This window comes from Anolis carolinensis, chromosome 4 (assembly GCF_035594765.1).
Source record: "Anolis carolinensis isolate JA03-04 chromosome 4, rAnoCar3.1.pri, whole genome shotgun sequence".
Lineage (NCBI taxonomy): Eukaryota > Metazoa > Chordata > Lepidosauria > Squamata > Dactyloidae > Anolis > Anolis carolinensis.
This window is the reverse complement of record NC_085844.1, coordinates 79,644,964-79,663,605: the sequence shown is the minus strand read 5'-3', so window position 1 is coordinate 79,663,605 and position 18,642 is coordinate 79,644,964. Positions and strand designations below refer to the sequence as shown.

At 39.7% G+C, this 18,642-nt stretch overlaps 1 protein-coding gene across 3 annotated transcripts in view; it reads right to left on the bottom strand.

Annotated features, from left to right (window-relative positions):
• rbm24 (RNA binding motif protein 24) overlaps positions 1–18,642 on the bottom strand; it is a 65,878-nt gene that overhangs the window by 23,582 nt on the left and 23,654 nt on the right. The window lies entirely within an intron of this gene.

Below are 18,642 nucleotides of genomic sequence, written 5' to 3'. Positions count from 1 at the left end.
CATTTGAGGAGAGCCCAGAGGCCCCTTCTACACTGCCATATAAAATCCATAGAATCCAGAGTTGGAAGAGACCTCATGGGCAACCCATTGCCAAGAAGCAGGAAAATCGCATTCAAAGCACCCCCGACAGATGGCCATCCATCCAGCCTCTGCTTAAATGCCTCCAAAGAAGGAGCCTCCACCACACTCCGCAGCAGAGAGTTCCACTGCCAAACAGCTCTCACAGTGAGGAAGTTCTTCCTAATGTTCAGGTGGAATCTCCTTTCCTGAAGTTTGAAGCCATCGTTCCGTGTCCTAGTCTGCAGGGCAGCAGAAAACAAGCTTGCTCCCTCCTCCCTATGACTTCCCCTCACATATTTATAAATGGCTATCAGATTATTATTTGCTTTTTTTGTATATATTTTTTATTGTGCAGTTTGTAAGCAACTCGTACATTTCTTGTTACCATAATAATTCTTTTTTTCACCATATAATAAAAAACATACATGAAGTCAGGATATAGGAGGGGAGGGGGAAAACAGGGTAGGTAACTTCGACATAAAGGGAAACATTGACATAAAAGGTGAATGACAATATTGAAACAAACAAATTTTTTTTTTAAAAAAAACCAGGATTCGATCTCTCTATTTAGACCCTCTGCTGGAGAATCATACTCACTTAGAGAATAAGGAGAAACTGCATATCCTTCTACAGGGTTCAGATAAAAACTCTATTTTAAAACTGGCCCTTTTTACGCAAAAAGCGCTGGCCATTCATGAGAAGATGGAAGCTGACAGCTGACACATTATTGCCATTAACAAAATCCAAACTTAAAATTTACTATTGACAAGACACTTGTTTTACTTACCCCTGTCCTTGTTCAAACCTTACCTCAGGAAATTACTAATTTTAACCTTTTTACTCTGTATTTGTATACTTATCTTGGCCGCAGGTCGGGATGTTTTGTATCTTTACATGGTTTTATTGTATGTATGCATAAGTGTGTATGTATTGTATGTTTTACATGTTTTGATATGGTCAAAAGTGACTAATCAATAAAGAATTGTTGTTGTATAAAATGGAGATGAGCACCAACTCCCAAAGTCAGACATGATTAGACTTACTGTCAGGGGAAAACCTTTACGCTTACCTATATTTAAAATTGTATTGAAATGCTTTTAATGTAAGCTGCTTTGAGTCTCCTTGTGGAGAGAAAAAGCAGAATATAAATAAACACAATAATAATAATAATAATAATAATAATAATAATAATAATAATCAGCTGATGACCCAAAATGCAGACTATGCAAGGAAACTGATGAAACCATTGATCATATCCTCAGCTGCTGTAAGAAAATTGCACAGACAGACTACAAACAGAGGCACAACTATGTGGCCCAAATGATTCATTAGAACTTATGCCTCAAGTACCACCTCCCAGCAGTAAAGAACTGGTGGGATCATAAACCTGTAAAAGTATTGGAAAATGAGCATGCAAAGATACTGTGGGACTTCCGAATCCAGACTGACAAAGTTCTGGAACACAACACACCAGACATCACAGTTGTGGAAAAGAAAAAGGTTTGGATCATTGATGTCGCCATCCCAGGTGACAGTCGCATTGACGAAAAACAACAGGAAAAACTCAGCTGCTATCAGGACCTCAAGATTGAACTTCAAAGACTCTGGCAGAAACCAGTACAAGTGGTCCCGGTGGTGATTGGCACATTGGGTGCCGTGCCAAAAGATCTCAGCTGGCATTTGGAAACAATAGGCATTGACAAAATTATGATCTGCCAACTGCAAAAGGCCACTCTACTGGGATCTGTGTGCATCATCCAAAAATACATCACACAGTCCTAGACACTTGGAAAGTGTTCGACTTGTGATTTTGTGACATGAAATCCAGCATGTCTATTTTGTTTGCTGTGTCATACAATAATAATAATAATGAAACGTGAAGGTGGGGGTGCATCCAGGGTAAACACCTTTCAGCTAGGAACCTGGCAGTGCTGAAATTTCTCACTCTTTCTTAAGGCAGTGCCTCATATACTGTCGTTGACTTAGATAAACTTTGTGGTTACAAAGCCCAACTTTAAGTTATCCAGCTGATTTGAAGAGAAAAAAAAACCTACCCACACTTCTAACCATCTCTGCTTCTGTGTCCCTCAAACATGCCGTAGATCAAGGAATAACCTCCAGTCTGGAACTTGATTCTTCTTTGGGGCGATTGTAACCTTATCAAACATTTCTGCATCCTAGTTGTCAATCCAGGCATACCAACAGTTCCTCTGTCTCTACTTTCAACCTGCAGCATTCAGTCTTTTGCAGCTGTCGATTTCACTAAGAAATGTTGAAAATGACAAGAGTGCCATCAGCTCACTCTTTAGCTGAAATTTTATATGACTCCTAGTGGTCTCGCGGACGTGTTCAATGGCATGAGTTGGAGGCCCACTGATGCTCTAAAAGTGTGGATGGGAATTATGCGGCCCTCTGTATGAGGCGGAGTTACACCTCCCAATATTACTTTCTGTGCTGGGTGTTATACTCCAACGACATTTGGAGCAATCCATAAAACTCGTTCCTCATTGTTAAAAAAATGTCAAAGAGTAGACCTACATTACTTGAGAATACCTTTTGAGTCCACTATTACAATCCTAACTGAAAAATGGGCCAGAAGAAATGCCCTTCTGCTGGCAAAACCTACTGACTGATCTTGAGCATCTCAAGAGAATAATCTGCAGCAGAACTACTCTGCTGGCTAAGATCAGTTGGTAGAAGAGCCTCAAGAAGAGAAGCGATGCAATTGAGGAGGATCATGTTGTCCAGATTTAAATGTCGTCTAGCCATAAAGCTGGCATAAAAGTAATGCCAGGAAAAAAATAGTGCTTAGTAATTTCCACATGCCTAAACTAGGATGGGTTTTGATTAAGCATAGCTCCAAGCTGCTTTGTATTAACTCAAGCCCCTTCTACATTGTCCTTATATCCCAGGATCTGGTCCCAGGTTATTTGCTTTGAACTGAATGTCTCCACTGCCATATAATCTGGGATAAGCAGATAATCTGGGGTCAGATCCTGGAATATAATGGCAGCGTAGAAAGGGCCTCAGGTGGCTGTTAACCACTTCCTTATCTTGCAGATAAAACTGAAGATACAATACTTTCTTGCACCAATATGGTCTTTTTTTGCTTTATGAGCTCAGACCCTCAAGGCATAATGGAACAAACATACAACACAGCATATAAATATAGCCATGATAAAAAAAGTGGTTGTCATGTTCTCAATTAACACGGGAGACAAATCTCATCATCATGGTCTACTCTACTAAAATATTTCATTAGTCTGTAGAATTACTATAGCTCTTGTATCACATAAATCTTTGATTATTCTGTGCTGGAGTGTGTTTGTTACTCAAGACATAGAATTCATGTCCTATGAATGAGAACACTATTTTTATTAAAGGCCTATTTCCAGATATTTCTAGAAATCAAGATACCATGTGTTATAAATGACTAAGGGCCCTTCCACACAGCCATATAACCCAGATAATCCACAATATCTGCTTCGAACTAGATTTTCTGAGTCCTCACTGCCATATAATCGAGTTCAGTGTGGATTTTATACAGCTGTGTGGAAGGGGCCAAAATCTTTTAGCTTTCTATTTCCAGCGGTTGTACCTTTATAAGTTTTGATGTTGTCAGACATGATGGCACCAAGTAATTTGCAAGTTTTTTCTGGGAACAGATTATTATTTTTGTGACTACAACTATTTGAATGGTTTTTGTGTGTGTGTGTGTCAGGAGCAACTTGGGAAACTGCAAGTCGCTTCTGGTGTGAGAGAATTGGTCGTCTGCAAGGATGTTACCCAGGGAACATCTGGATGTTTTGATGATTTACCATCCTTGTGGGAGGCTTCTCTCATGTCCCCGCATGGGGAGCTGGAGCTGATAGAGGGAGCTCACCCGTTCTTCCCGGATTCAAACCAGCAACCTTCAAGTCAGCAGTCCCGCTGGCACAAGGGTTTAACCTATTGTGCCACCGGGGGCTTGTATGTATTTGAATGGTGATTCATGACACATAAAGATGTGTGCTTCTGTAATCCAGGTAGAATGATTAGCTGCCAAGTACTAAACTGTTGTATGAAGTAATAACAGCATTCTTAGGTTGTCAAAAATTTTTTAGCTATCAGCAGCAATAACTGGAGAAAGATATCCATAAATAGAATTAAATATAATACAAATAAACTGAGATTTCAAGTTGCCCAAGAGTGTCCTCCTGAAATGTCATAGTCTCACTTATTTGGGACACATACTAACCCAAGTTTATTTTGAAAGGTATGGAAAAGATTTTCATGTAAATGTTTCAGTTTTAAGAAGGATTTATTTTTCTTCTTACATTTTGAAGAAATTATCAATATTCATTTGGATTATAAATTGAATGGTCTTAAATGCCATTTGGGAAAACAATCATATGGTTTATTGACGCAGATCCTAAGGCTATCACTTACAATTAATAGTTTTAATTCATATATTTTATTATAGTCTTTCTGTCAGGGTAGCAATGAGCAAACAGCTTGCCAGCTTACCAACTGCAACTGAATTCAATGGTATTAACGTTAACTGTATTGTCAGCCTTTTTATTTATTTATGTGCACCAGATGCCTCTCATGTCAGAGAGCAGTGGATGTCATGTAGTCATTCAGTAGTCTGCTGAAGACAACAAAGGCTCTCTGATTATATTCCACTCTATTTATTCCTCCCAATGGTTTATTTCAGCATATGATAATGACCCAAAAGGACATTTGGAACAGGGCATTGTGACCTAACAGTGCAATCCTATACATGCCTACTCAAGAATAAACCCTACTGAGTTGCATGTGACTTGCTCCTAGGCAAGTGTGTATAGGATTGCAGCCTAAACAGAGGGTTCTTTTGATGGTAGAAATTGAGAAGGAGACATCAGAAAGTATGTGAGGATTAAAAAAACATGACACAGTCTGTGTTCTGTTTGGCTGGTGAAACACACTTTAGATTAGTAAGAACTAAATTTGGTGTATCACAGTGAGCCGGCAATATTTGACAACACAATATTACAGAATGTTTGGTGCAATATTATTGCACCCTGAGTAACATTTCATCAATGAAACACATATCATTATCTCAATATATCTTATATGCCTGACCTTGCCAGAAAGTCCCAACTACAGTAGGGCAACAAGTGACTGGAAAAGTAAATTGAGTATATGTCAACTCTCATGAGGATCTATGGAATTTATTTTGTAATTAGATTAAATTACTGAACTTTAAAACTGAGCAACTATCAAGATATTATTATACAACTTTATATTTGGCCTGATTGCTTCTAACCCCAACCAAAAGAGCATAAGATAAGCATAGCAAACAAGATGATGATGATGATGATAATAATAATAATAATAATAATAATAATAATAATAATAATAATAATAATTTATTTATACCCCGCTCTATCTCCCGAAGGACTCGGGGCGGCTTACACTGGGACAAGTCCAAACAGTATTACATCAATAAAAACAGTAACACAATAAAATTACAGTATAATAACACATCTTACAAGAGTTAAAATAACTTAAAACATAGACAGTAATCCCAATCAGTAGTCAAGCACAATAGTACATGAAAACCTGAAAGGGCATATTCTTTGGTGACTAGGGATGGGAGCGACTACCGTAAAGGTAAGAAAGTGCATGGAATGGCCAAGGCCTAGGTAAAGTGCATGGACAGTTAAGATGTCCCCATTATTAAGTGTGCAAAGGTCTTGAGCAAATTAAAGTATTAAAAAAATGCTGTCATGTTACATCTACAGGGAAGCAGGTCAATAGGAATTTGAGCTACAGGTTGCTAAAATGTTAACCAGTAAGATTAAGTATAGGAGCCCCTGATGGCGCAGCAGGTTAAATCATTGAGTTGCTGAACTTGCTGACCGGAAGGTTGGCGGTGTGAGCTCCTGCTGTAATCCCCAGCTTCTGCCAACCCAGCAGTTTAAAAACATGCAAATGTGAGTAGATCAAACAGGTCCCGCTCTGACTGGAAGGTAATGGCACTCCATGCAGTCATGCTGGCCACATGACCTTGGAGGTGTCTACGGACAATGCCGGCTCTTCGGCTTAGAAATGGAGATGAGCACCAACTCCAGAGTTGGACACGACTAGGCTTAATGACAGGGGAAAACCTTTACCTTTACTTAAGATTAAATAATCAGTCACAGTGGCAGCTTTTTGGTAATAAAAAGTATGCCTGAGTAGAGGGGTTTTTTTCTGCTGTACAGTAGGATCTATATGACTCTTTTCAATATATCACTTTGGACATATAACTATAGCCGAAGAAAGATTAATGCAGCGTCTTAGCAGTTGCTGTAATCCCTTGTGTCTCTTTCATGGGGATTGGAATGTACAGCTGACTCTCAGTTAACCAGAATTCAAGCAACTGGAACTCTCAAGCAACTGGCAAGAAAATCGAAGAAATAATACTTTAAATAATAATTAAATAGATGTAAAACTGTGTAACATTAAGTTTGATTTATCTTTATTTGTCTTAATTTGCTTTTAATTATTGTATTTCAATATGGATATCAAGTCAATAGAGAGTTTATAGTATAATGTGGGGTATAATATTAGTTAGGACTATTTCTAATAGTAACTCTCAAGCAACCAGAAACTACATTTATCCAGCAATTGCCATGGGTGATGATTAACTAAGAGTCTACTGTATATATTGAAAATTTCCTGTGTGAAGGACATTACTTTCTTTTCCACATTCATTGGTAAATTTTAGTTAGAATTTGAATGGATTCTGCCTCTGTAGTTTCAAACAGTTTTATTGGTATGCCATTTGTTCCTGGTGATTTATTTCTTCCAAGTGCCACTTTCTAAAACCGATTCATCTCCAAATGGTTCTTCCTTAAGTGAAGATGTCATCCTTTCATCTCTTTTCTATAGCTGTTCAGTATATTGTTTCCATTGTCTTCTTGCTCATGTAGTATGTTCTCTTGCTGGTTATACTGCAGCCTTACTCTTTTCCTTTGATTTCTCAGGTCTTGAGGAAGAGACCACTTGCTATACTTTTTAGTTGTATTTCTTTTTGTTGACTATTATGTTGACTAAATTCAATGCAGTAGCTGTAATGGGAATGGTATGTACAAAAGCATACAGGTGTCAAGGGTAACATAAGTTCTAATATCCTGCTTGGATGCTCAGGAAAAATGAAAATTTTGCCCCATTCCAACTGCCAATCTGTATACATTTAAGTAGGAATAAACCAGAAAATTTACTTTTAAGTGGAAATTATTTGGCTTACACCTAAATATGGATTTCCCCAATATTAGCCATTCAAGTTATACCAAGATAAATAATACAAAATACACAACAAAATAGAGGTTTTTGTAATAAAGTATGACAGCTATTCTCCTACATTTTACATCTTGGTCCTTCTCTAGATGCATGCTTCCACACACTTGTTACATCCCAAATAGACTACTGCAATGCGCTTTATGTGGGGTTGGCTTTGAAGACTGTTCGGAAGCTTCAAGTAGTCCAATGGGTGCACCCAGGCTCCATACTGGAGTGGCATACAGGGAGCATACAACCCCCTGTTGCGTCAGCTCCACTGGTTTCCAATCTGCTACCGAGCACAATTCAAAGTGCTGGCTTTAGTCTATAATCCTTAAATGGTTCCAGTCCAGCTTACCTATCCGAACACATCTCCCTTTATCAGCCAGTTAGAGCATTACAATTGGCTGGGGAGATCCTGCTCTCAGTCCCACTGCTATTGCAAGTATGATTGATGGGAATGAGAGTCGGGGCCTTCTTGGTGGTGGCCCCTAGATTGTGGAATTCCCTCCCCAGCAAGATTAGGTTGGCCCCTTCCCTCCTGGTGTTTGGAAAGCAACTAAAAACTTGGTTATGTAAACAAGCATTTGGTGAGTGACAACAATAGCGTAGCAGATGGATTACAACCTTGGGATCAGTGCAATGTCAAAATGTTTATGTTCATGTTTGATGTTTTTATCGTTTTTAATGGCTTAATTTACATTTATGTTATTGTTTTAGATGTATGTTGTACTGTTTTATCATATGTAAGGCAATGATTTTTTTGCCATGTATTTGATGTGCACTGCTTTGAGTCCCTCCAGGGGTGAGAAAGGTAAAGGTAAAGGTTTCCCCTGACATTAAGCCCAGTCGTGACCGACTCTGGGAGTTGGTGCTCATTTCCATTTCTAAGCAGAAGAGCCGGTGTTGTCCATAGACACCTCCAAGGTCATGTGGCCGGCATGACTGCATGGAACACCGTTACCTTCCCGCCGAAGCGGTACCTATTGATCTACTCACATTTGCATGTTTTCGAACTGCTAGGTTGGCAGGAGCTGGGGCTCACAGCGAGCGCTCATTCCGCTCCCGGGATTTGAACCTGGGACCTTTTGGTCCGCAAGTTCAGCAGCTCAGCGCTTTAACACACTGTGCCATCAGGGCCCCCCAATGCAATAAATAATAAATTGTGCACTAGAATCAGACTGGTTTGGTGCAAGCTTGTTTGTACATTAGAAAAACACCCCAGAAGCATTTATAATCATTCATGTAAACAGCTTCAGAGTCTGGGAGTGCTGAGCTTGCTCTCCATTGAAAAAATATCTTTCTATTAATCTAACTTAACTAATGTTGTTCACCGTCGCTAAGAAATTGGGAGGACATTGAGAGTGCTATGCTATATAGGAGCTTTAGTTGGCGTTCTGTTTCATGTCACCAAATTTTCAAGAACCATATAGCGTTTGTAGTTTAGGCACATCTCTTTATCACAGAGCTTATCATGCTTGCTGATTGTATAATGCGGCTGTCTCCCTTTTGGGTGACCTTCCCTGAGCCTTGAGTATGCTGTAAGTGAAGTGCTTCAGAAAATATGTTGCATGCAAGCAGTCTATAGTAGCAACAAGACAGGTTTTATTCTGAGAAGGATTTTTTTGGGGCTTAAGGAAAACAGACTTGCTCTGCCAGACACAACTAAGATTGAGATAGTAAGCGTAACATGATAATGCACAGATGTTCCGCTTGGCATTTTACATGACAAAAATAAAGACAGTGCCCATACTGGGACTTGAAAGTCATCCCAGAGGATATGCTATCAAAGTTGTAAACGTAAGGATTGTAGCTCACTGGCACCTGTTGATAATTGAACAACTTCCCATACTAAGATATGAGGCAAATTTGATTTGAGAACTATTTTGAGCTTGGATGTAAATGGAATTCTTAACAGGTGCAAGCCCTTCAATAGTTTTATATAAGAAGAAGCATAGTAAGGTAATAAAAACTGTACTTTTCACACTGTATTGAGTTCAATAGAACTTACTCCTTGCCAGAAATAGGGAAAAAATACCTTCTTGAATTACTACTCTGAGTATCCAGCATGCTAGTGGAAGGTCCTGGAAGTTGTAGTCCAAAAAGAAGATTTTTGATGATTTAAAAATTAATTCAAATAATGGGTTGCTGTGAATTTTTCAGGCTGTGTGGTCATGTTCCTGGAAAGCCTTCAACAACAAATTCAAATAATGAACATTAATTTTTTTCTAACAATAATAATACTAATTGAATAACTGTCAGCTAATTTTAAATATAAAGTAATAATTTCAGAGGCAGATCACAATATTTTAAGAAAATGGCATGGAGGTGTGCCTTTTGTTATTGGTATCTTTAGGAGTATGTTGTTGTTTTAAAGTTGTTTCTCCTAACCTGGAATTTCTTCCCTGCCACTTCACGGTTAAACACTTGTGCCAACAGGACTGCTGACTGACAAGTTGGCGTTTCGAATCCGGGGAAAGTGGATGTGCTCCCATCTGTCAGCTCCAGCTCCTCATGCGGGGACATGTGAGAAGCCTCCCGCAAGGATGGTAAAAAATTCGGGCGTCCCCTGGGCAACGTCCATGAAGATGGCCAATTCTCTCACACCAGAAGCAACTTACAGTTTCTCAAGTTGCTCCTGAGACACACACACAAAACTTCATGGATGATAATGTCCCTTATGCAATATTTCTCTGCAAAAATAGTAGGAATTCAACACATCTGTAGACAATTGTCTGTTTCCCTAAAATATGGAATTTCATCTTATAACTTGCTTAATTAAATAGTCTCACTGATCTGCCCTCTTTGTTGAATCCCCTCACTTGCTCACCAACATGTCCAAACATCTGGCGAGAGAGAGAGAGAGAGAGAGAGAGAGAGAGAGAGAGAGAGAACAAGAGAGGAGTGCTGCTGCTGTGGAAAACCTTTAACACAATAAGGTAAAGGTAAAGGTTTTCCCCTGACATTAAGTCTAGTTGTGTCCGACTCTGGGGGTTGGTGCTTATCTCAATTTCTAAGCTGAAGAGCCGGAGTTGTCTGTAGACACCTCCAAGGTCATGTGGCCTCCCGGCATGACTTCATGGAGCAACGTTACCTCCCCGCTGGAGCAGTATCTATAAATCTACTCACATTTACATAATTTCGAACAGCAAAGTTGGCAGAAGCTGGGGCTAACAGCGGGAGTTCACTCCACTTTCCAGATTTGAACCGCTGGTCTTTTAGTCAGCAAGTTCAGCAGCTCAGCGGTTTAATATGCTGCACCACCAAGGGTTCCAACACAATTATTAAGGGAGCAATAATGAATGCACTAACAAATTACAAAAAGGAACAATGAGATTTTCCCCCAGAAGAGACTTGAGGAGGGCATGAATTTAGCTAAATGAATGTATTGGCTCCAGATTAATGGTTCCAACCTCAGAAATCCCAATCAAAGAATTTTACTCACTAGATATGACTTCAGGTGTAACCTGAAAAGGGAGGGGGGACAAGGGGAGAAGTCAACAGAAGAAAAATGGAGAGAGAGAACATAGCAAGTAACCCTTCATGATTAAAGGGTCTACATTCTGTAAGAACTATAGCTCTTGGGGTCCGAGAAAAAAAATCTGTTCGCTTATTCCATTCCATTTCACACCACAATCCCTTTTCTTTCAGTTCTTTTTGAATTGCTCCCCAATACCAGATCTTCAAAAAGGCTTCTCTGCTTTTCTTCTACTAGGTTTTGCTTCTTAGTAACTAGGGTCAAGATATACATTTCCTGAAATCCTAATCCTTCTCCTCTCGAAGCCTTCTTGTTTTACTGAATCTATGGGAGGAAGGACCACTCATTCACAAATGTTAATTCTAAAATACAGCAATTTATTAAATCTTTGCATTAACCTGAGTGTAAATCAGGCAATCTAGTGAGTTAAAGCATGTCACTAGAAAAATATAACAAGTTAATAATGGAACTATTTCCAAGATATGCCCAAATGTAACACTTCCAAGCTTTTGTTCCAGATAAATGTATAGAGCATTGCAGCCGTAAACTAAAAAAGTAAGCCTTGGTGTTGTCAATGGGACCTATTTCTGAAAAAAGGTGCATAGGATTGCAAGGCAAGTATCTTTTTTTGTTCCCTTATATTCTCTTATTCTACCATTCCACTTGTGAATGAAACTGAATATGGAAATAAAATACCTCTATGAATAAATCATCAGGAATAAACTGAACAAAGGCAATTGTATACTAGATGGTGTTTACTTATTGATGGCACCTTTGTGAACACTGGATTTTAGAAATGAACTGGAGTCTCCTTCATTTTTAAGTGTCCTATTTGGGTTTTGTGACAACCAGATCTAAACCTTTGTTAGCTTTTTGCCCCCTTTCTTTATACACTGGTGAGCATGTGCTTTGCAACACTTCCATGTTTTATTCAAGGAAAAGTTATACATGATAAAGAATGGTCTAAATAAAGATGATTTGATAAATGAAAACAATTTATGAGGCCAGAATGCTGCTCAGGAAGTATGCTAGCACACACACATACAAATGTTATGCTGGCTGTTGTGCTTTTTCAGAAATTGAGAAGTATGGTTCCTAGTGGAACCAATTATTCCATAAACCCACACTTGGCCCTTTCTCTCACTTTGGACTTGGTAGGAGGGAAACAAATCAATGATTGTGCAACAAGTGAACTCAAAGACTTGATGCCCATGGTGCAATCAGTTGTGCAACTGGATAACTATGCTGGTAGGAGTTTGGCCTCTGAATCCTGTTGTGTACACCAGAATTATTGGCTGTAGGAAAGAAGTGGCTACGGAGCTAGTGACTGCCCCTGGCCCCATTAAAATGAAGTGCTTTGAAGTGCCTCTTGTTTCAGGCAGGGTCGTCAGGCAAATGTGCTTAAAAAGCACCTACTTGAAAACTCAGTTCAGCTATGAACCTAAAGGGTGATCTTAGGCAAGCCATTAGCACTATTCAAACTATGCATATATTGGCTCCATCAGCACGATTGGAGAAATGCATGCTGCGTATGTGGGATCCTTCCTGCGTAAATAGTCTCTGTGTGCAGAGATTGCATGTAGATCTTTTCAGTTGAACATGAACATATGTATGATGCTGAGGCAGCACCGTTAATTGCCCTATGCCTAACTTGTGTGTTTAAAATAATGTCTGGCCTTTGTTCTTCTTTCTCAGAGTCCAATCTTTACTATGGGCATTTATAGTACTGGCCTGGAGATGTTGCTGTCTGAAGCAAAGAGCAAGATGGGGTCCCTTCCCTGTTCCATGTACAGAAGCTCGCTGGAAAATCAGCTGAAGCGGATTTCAACACAATCATACCTTGCCCACACATGAGGCAACCTCCTAGTTTAGGAAATATAAGATTGGCCACATTACATACAAAACTGTCCTCCATAAGACAGAAATTGTTATGGAGTTCTGAAGCAACATCCATAGGAATATCTCTGCTGCTATCGTAGCAGTTCCAGACCGAACTTTAATGCATGTTCAATCGGGTTAAAAAAACCCGGTTGGGCCCGCATTACAGTCCACAAACGCCCCAGAAAGTTCATGTTTTTCTGGTGTGTGTGAGTGTGGGTGTCTAGATGACCTGCTGGACCTTCTGGCAGGGCACCCAGACACAAAAGAAACTCCCATATGAATGCCTCAGCTAAAAACATGGGATGGCATGCATTTTCCACCCTGTGTGGAAGCGTCGGTAAATCCCACTGACACATCCTCCAATACTTCACACATGAAAATTGAGATACATGTGAACAAACAATATCAGAATAGTCAAAAGCTATTAATGAACAGACAAGTTGTGAGAGACCTCAGCAGTCTGCTTTATTGACTATTCTAAAGCCTTTGACTGTGTGGATCATAATAAATTGTGGCATGTGCTTGGCGGTATGGGGATACCAAGTCACCTCATCTGTCTCCTGAGAAATCTGTATAAAGACCAAGTAGCCACAGTAAGAACAGATCACGGAACAACAGACTGGTTCAAGATTGGGAAAGGAGTACGGCAGGGCTGTACCATACTTATTCAACTTGTATGCATAACACATCATAAGACATGCGGGGCTTGACGAATCTAAGGCCAGAGTTAAAATTGTTGGAAGTAACATTAACAACCTTAGATATGCGGATGATACCACTTTGATGCCTGAAAGTGAGGAGGAGCTGAGGAGCCTTATCACCAAGGTGAAAGAAAAAAGTACAAAAGCTGGGTTGCAGTTAAACTTCAAGAAAACCAAGATGATGGCAACCAGACTAATTGATAACTGGCAAATAGAGGGAGAAAACATGGAGGCAGTGACAGACTTTATATTTCTAGGTATGAAGATCACTGCAGATGTAGATTGCAGCTAGGAAATCAGAAGATGTTTACTTCTTGGGAGGAGAGCAATGGCCAACCCTGATAAAATAGTGAAGAGTAGAGACATCACACTGGCAACGAAGGTCCGCATAATTAAAGCAATGGTATTCCCCATAGTAACCTATGGATACGCGAGCTGGACCAGAAGGAAGGCTGAGCGAAGGAAGATAGACGCTTTTGAACTATGGTGTTGGAGGAAAATTTTGAGAGTACCTTGGACTGCAAGAAGATCCAACCAGTCCATACTCCAAGAAATAAAGCCCGACTGCTCACTGGAGGGAAGTATACTAGAGGCAAAGATGAAGTACTTTGGCCACACAATGAGAAGACAGGAAAGATTGGAAAAGATCACGATGATGGGGAAAATGGAAGGAAAAAGGAAGAGAGGCCGACCAAGGGCAAGATGGATGGATGGTATCCTTGAAGTGATTGGCTTGACCTTGAAGGAACTGGGGACAGCGACGGCTGACAGGAAGCTCTGGCGTAGACTGGTCCATGAGGTCACGAAGAGTCAGAAGCAACTGAACAAATAAACAACAAACAAGAAAGGTTAAAATTCTGTCCTTCCTCTCCCTTTCCCAATAATTTAATTGAGTGCAAACTACCCCTTCACTGTGACCTCAGTTTGCGCCAACTGAAGTAAGCAGAGGACAAAGTGGGCAAGTGGGGATAAAGTGAGACATTTTAAACTCAGCACTCGGACAATAGAGGATTAAGTAGGATTATACTTGCCAAATCAGGACAGGTGGAGAATGTGCCTCTGCTAAATCATCAGTCCTTCCATTTGGGGGAAGAGCTACTTGCGATCCAAAGTCATAATGAACAGCCAAAAACTAGGGCTCTAAACCTTTATCTCTGTGCTTTTGTACCTTTGTTTAGTCCATCTTAAAAATACAACATAACAGCAAATAATTTAAAAGAACAGAGCAAGAAAATGATATTGTCACACATGATACTTGATTCCCCAGGAGGAGAAAGGCGAGGTATAAATAAAGATGATGATAATAATAGTGAGAACAGAAACCAATGCAAATATCTTGCCGTAAGGTTGGATTCACAAGAGTTGCCCGAGTCAAGATGGAGGTAACTCCTCTCCTTTTCATGTTTGTATAGAAGAGGGAATGTCAGCAGCTGTTGCTTATAACCTGCTTTCTTGATCGGCAACACCAGCTGAAATTCCATCTTCTGAACCACTAAAGAGAAAAGATCCCCCCTCTCTAGTTTTTATTCTGGCAACTCCGTGCTGAAAAAACAAGAGCTGGCACAAAGTAAGTTATCATGAGAGCATATCTTTTTGAAAGGTGAGAAGTCAGAGGGCTCTTCTAGATGGGTCAATAGTTCTGGCAAATGCTGGGCTATTCCTGTTTCTGAATGTCAAATGATGCAATGCCTCGTAATGGTTAGTTCTAGTCATGCCCTAAATGTACCAGAGTGTCATCTCCCTTTTCTGTTCTGACTAAGATGTGATTAATTGTAGTGTAGATTGAGTTTTCTTCCTTTCTTGCTACCCCTTCCATGAATCCAATATCTGTCTTCCGTATTATCTCCACTTCTAGTCAGGCACTTTTCCCCCAAGTATTTTTATAGTCCTAATGCAAAAGTGCCATAGAGATAAAGTGCTAGGCCACTTTAGCAGTATATTTTTAGAAAGTCGAGAAAAAGAGTCCACTTTGAATGTGGCATAGTGCAAAGGGAGTGTTTCGATTGGAGAAATATAATGGGAGAAGAGGGTTAGAAGAAAACTTCCTGTCAAAGTCTCTCTTATCCAACATTCGCTTATCCAACATTCTGGATTATCCAACACATTTTTGTAGTCAAAGTTTTCAATATATCGTGATATTTTGGTGCTAAATTCGTAAATACAGTAATTACTGCATAGCATTACTGCATATTGAACTACTTTTTCTGTCAAATTTTCTGTATAACATGATGTTTTGGTGCATAATTTGTAAAATCATAACCTAATTTGATGTTTAATAGGCTTTTCCTTAATCCCTCCTTATTATCCAACACATTCACTTATCCAACGTTCTGCTGGCCCATTTATGTTGGATAAGTGAGACTCTACTGTACCACCATTCAGCATGTCATCAGTAAAAGCAAACCCAGAAATACAGAAGGAACTGAAACAATGGATACAAATTTGGGGATGTACCCCTGTTTGTATCAGAAACCTCTAGGACAGAAAAAATATCTGAGTTTAAAAAGTGGTGCCTAATACCATAAATTCCTGAACAAAAGACCAGTACAAGATGTATATCATAGGGATATTTTTAAAAATCCTGACAAGTATAGGAACAACTGTTACAAAATCCTGAATCTTTTGATGCGTTTGAATGAGCTCAGAATAACTTTCTTATCAGGATTACTACTGTGGGTGTCCATAGAAGGGTGACTTGCCATATTGTAGATACTTGCCAAAACTTGTAAGCCACTCTGAGTTCCCCTTAGAGTGAGAAGTGCAGGGTACAAATAAAGTAAGTAATAGACATTCTCTGATAGAGATGCTAATGGTTATGCCAGGCCTCCAAAGTAGCTCATGGGTCTGTCTGTCTATCGGTCTCTTTTTATCTCTCCTGATATATAGTAAGTGACTCCCTATAGAGTGCCCTGCTACAAGCCCATAGTCTAGCACTGGCATATAATTTCCTGGGGGTGTTGGCCTTTTATAAAGGAATGCAGAAGTGGGACTCTGCAGCAGTGTAGTTTATGAAATAATAAAGAGTTGTCAGCCGCAAGTGGAAAGACATGAAGACTGAGAAATAAGGAAAAAAGTAAACCTAATACAGATTGTGCTGTCGAGGGTTTTCATGGCCGGAATCACTGGATTGCTGTGAATTTTCCAGACTGTATGGCCATGTTCCAGAAGCATTCTCTCTTGACGTTTCGATCTGAAGATACCTGCCAAGCTTTGAAGCTGCAAGGCTAATCAATGCTAATCAAGATGATCAGTTGCAACATTCACACTTTCCTCAAACAGACAAAAGTTCTTTCTTCCATCCTAGACATTCCACAGATATATCAACCCCACTTGCCTAGTTTCCAACAAACCTCACAACCTTCGGGGATGTCTGTCATAGATGTGCCATGTTCCAGAATGCTTCTGGAACATGGCCATACAGCTGGGAAAACTCACAGCAACCCACTAATATTTCTCAGAAACTGGTGATGTTTTTGATAGCTGATTTCAAAAAGTGGCTTATAAGAATGCAAACGGTTCTTCTAAAATCTAGAACCTGGATTCAGCAAAGCCATTTTTCTCCTACAACCAAAAATAATCTCTGTTGATACCAGTACTACTTTTCACAATAGGACTCATGAAGTTGTCAGAGACAAAGGATACATCTACACTGGCCACAAATGGCATCTGCACTGCTAAAGTCTACATGGCTAGATGCGAAGCTGGCTTGGGGGCTGGATGGTGGCCACACTGTATGCCCCTGAATTGGTCCAGTGGCTGGATAGTGGCTGCATAGCCCAAAGCACCAGAACTGGTTCAGTGTACTGGACTGCCATCCTTACCTTGCTCCTGTAATCATAGGCTTTGCAGCACTTATTACGATAGAGCAATGAAGCAATGCAAGAGAGGAGATTGGGGAGAGGAGGAATTGTTCCTTTCTTTTCTCCCTTGCTTCTCCAATTGCCTATTGGCCAGCATCACTCCAGGTGTAAAGCAACAGATACCACAATTTTCATGCCCAGTGGGCCTCACAAAGCCCAGAATAACAGGACAAGGTATGTCCCCAGCCTGCCTAAGCCTGGGGAATAGTGTTACAAACAGCCACAACAGCTTCCCAAATCGGAAGTGGCATTAACTATTTACATGGGCCCAAAGTTGCATTTGCTGTATCCAAACATTTTCTTCACAGATTACGAAACAGGTTTAAAAAGGCAGCATATTTTTATCATTTTTAGATGCCTTGTTTATGATGGTTGTGACATTCAATGTGAGTGTATAAAACTCCTTACACTTCTTCTCATTTTGTCCCCAGATGTGTCACAAGCCTCAGGCAGTCTTTTTCTGTTTCTTCTCAAATGCCTCCTTAGAATTGTTTACTTCTTTTAAAAATATCTTTAGGAAATTAATGCCTAGATTATAAAATATTGTGTTTTTCCTTGACACAAGAGCATACATCTGCACAATTCTCCATGTGTGAAATAAGGAAAGGGATGTAACAGATGATGCAGAAAGACAAAGTAGAAGGTGGTTGGTTTTATGCCAAGTGAAAACACAATATCACTTACACAATAGTTTAGCAATAGCACTAATCTGTTAGAATTTTTTAAAAATTAAAAACAACTCTCCATAGAGAGATTTTCTGGAAACCAATTGGGCAAGTGGTAAATTGATGTGGGAAAATAAACAAAAAAGGATAACTTTTATTTTTAAATAGAAACAATACATACAACTATAATATTTTTACAGCACTGATGATTTGGTTAACATGCCGTTTTGGATATTGGATATTTTTGTTGCATTTTGGAATGCCTGTATAGGCAGTTCCCAAGTGACAAACAAGATTGATCCTGTAAGTTTGTTGTTCAGTTGAATCTGTTTGTAAGTTGAAACAGGGACAACAGACTTTCAACAGACCTCACAACCTCTGAGGATGCCTGCCATAGATGTGGGCAAAACGTCAGGAGAGAATGCTTCTGGAACATGGCCATACAGCTCGGAAAACTCACAGCAACCACATATATATTCTTTGAGTAGCATAGGGAAGGGTCAACACCCCTGTGACGTTTGTTTTGTGTTCTGTGCCCCTGTTCAGAAGATTCCACCTCACTTTCTGTCCCTGTGATAATTGAATTTTGAAAAAAAAATTGGCTTGTTGTGATAAAAATGATTCGCAATAAAGCTTCAGTGGAGACCCCTTTTCCGCATAAAAACTCTTTCAGGAGTGAATTTCCCTTCCTAGGGGTAGATATCTCTCAC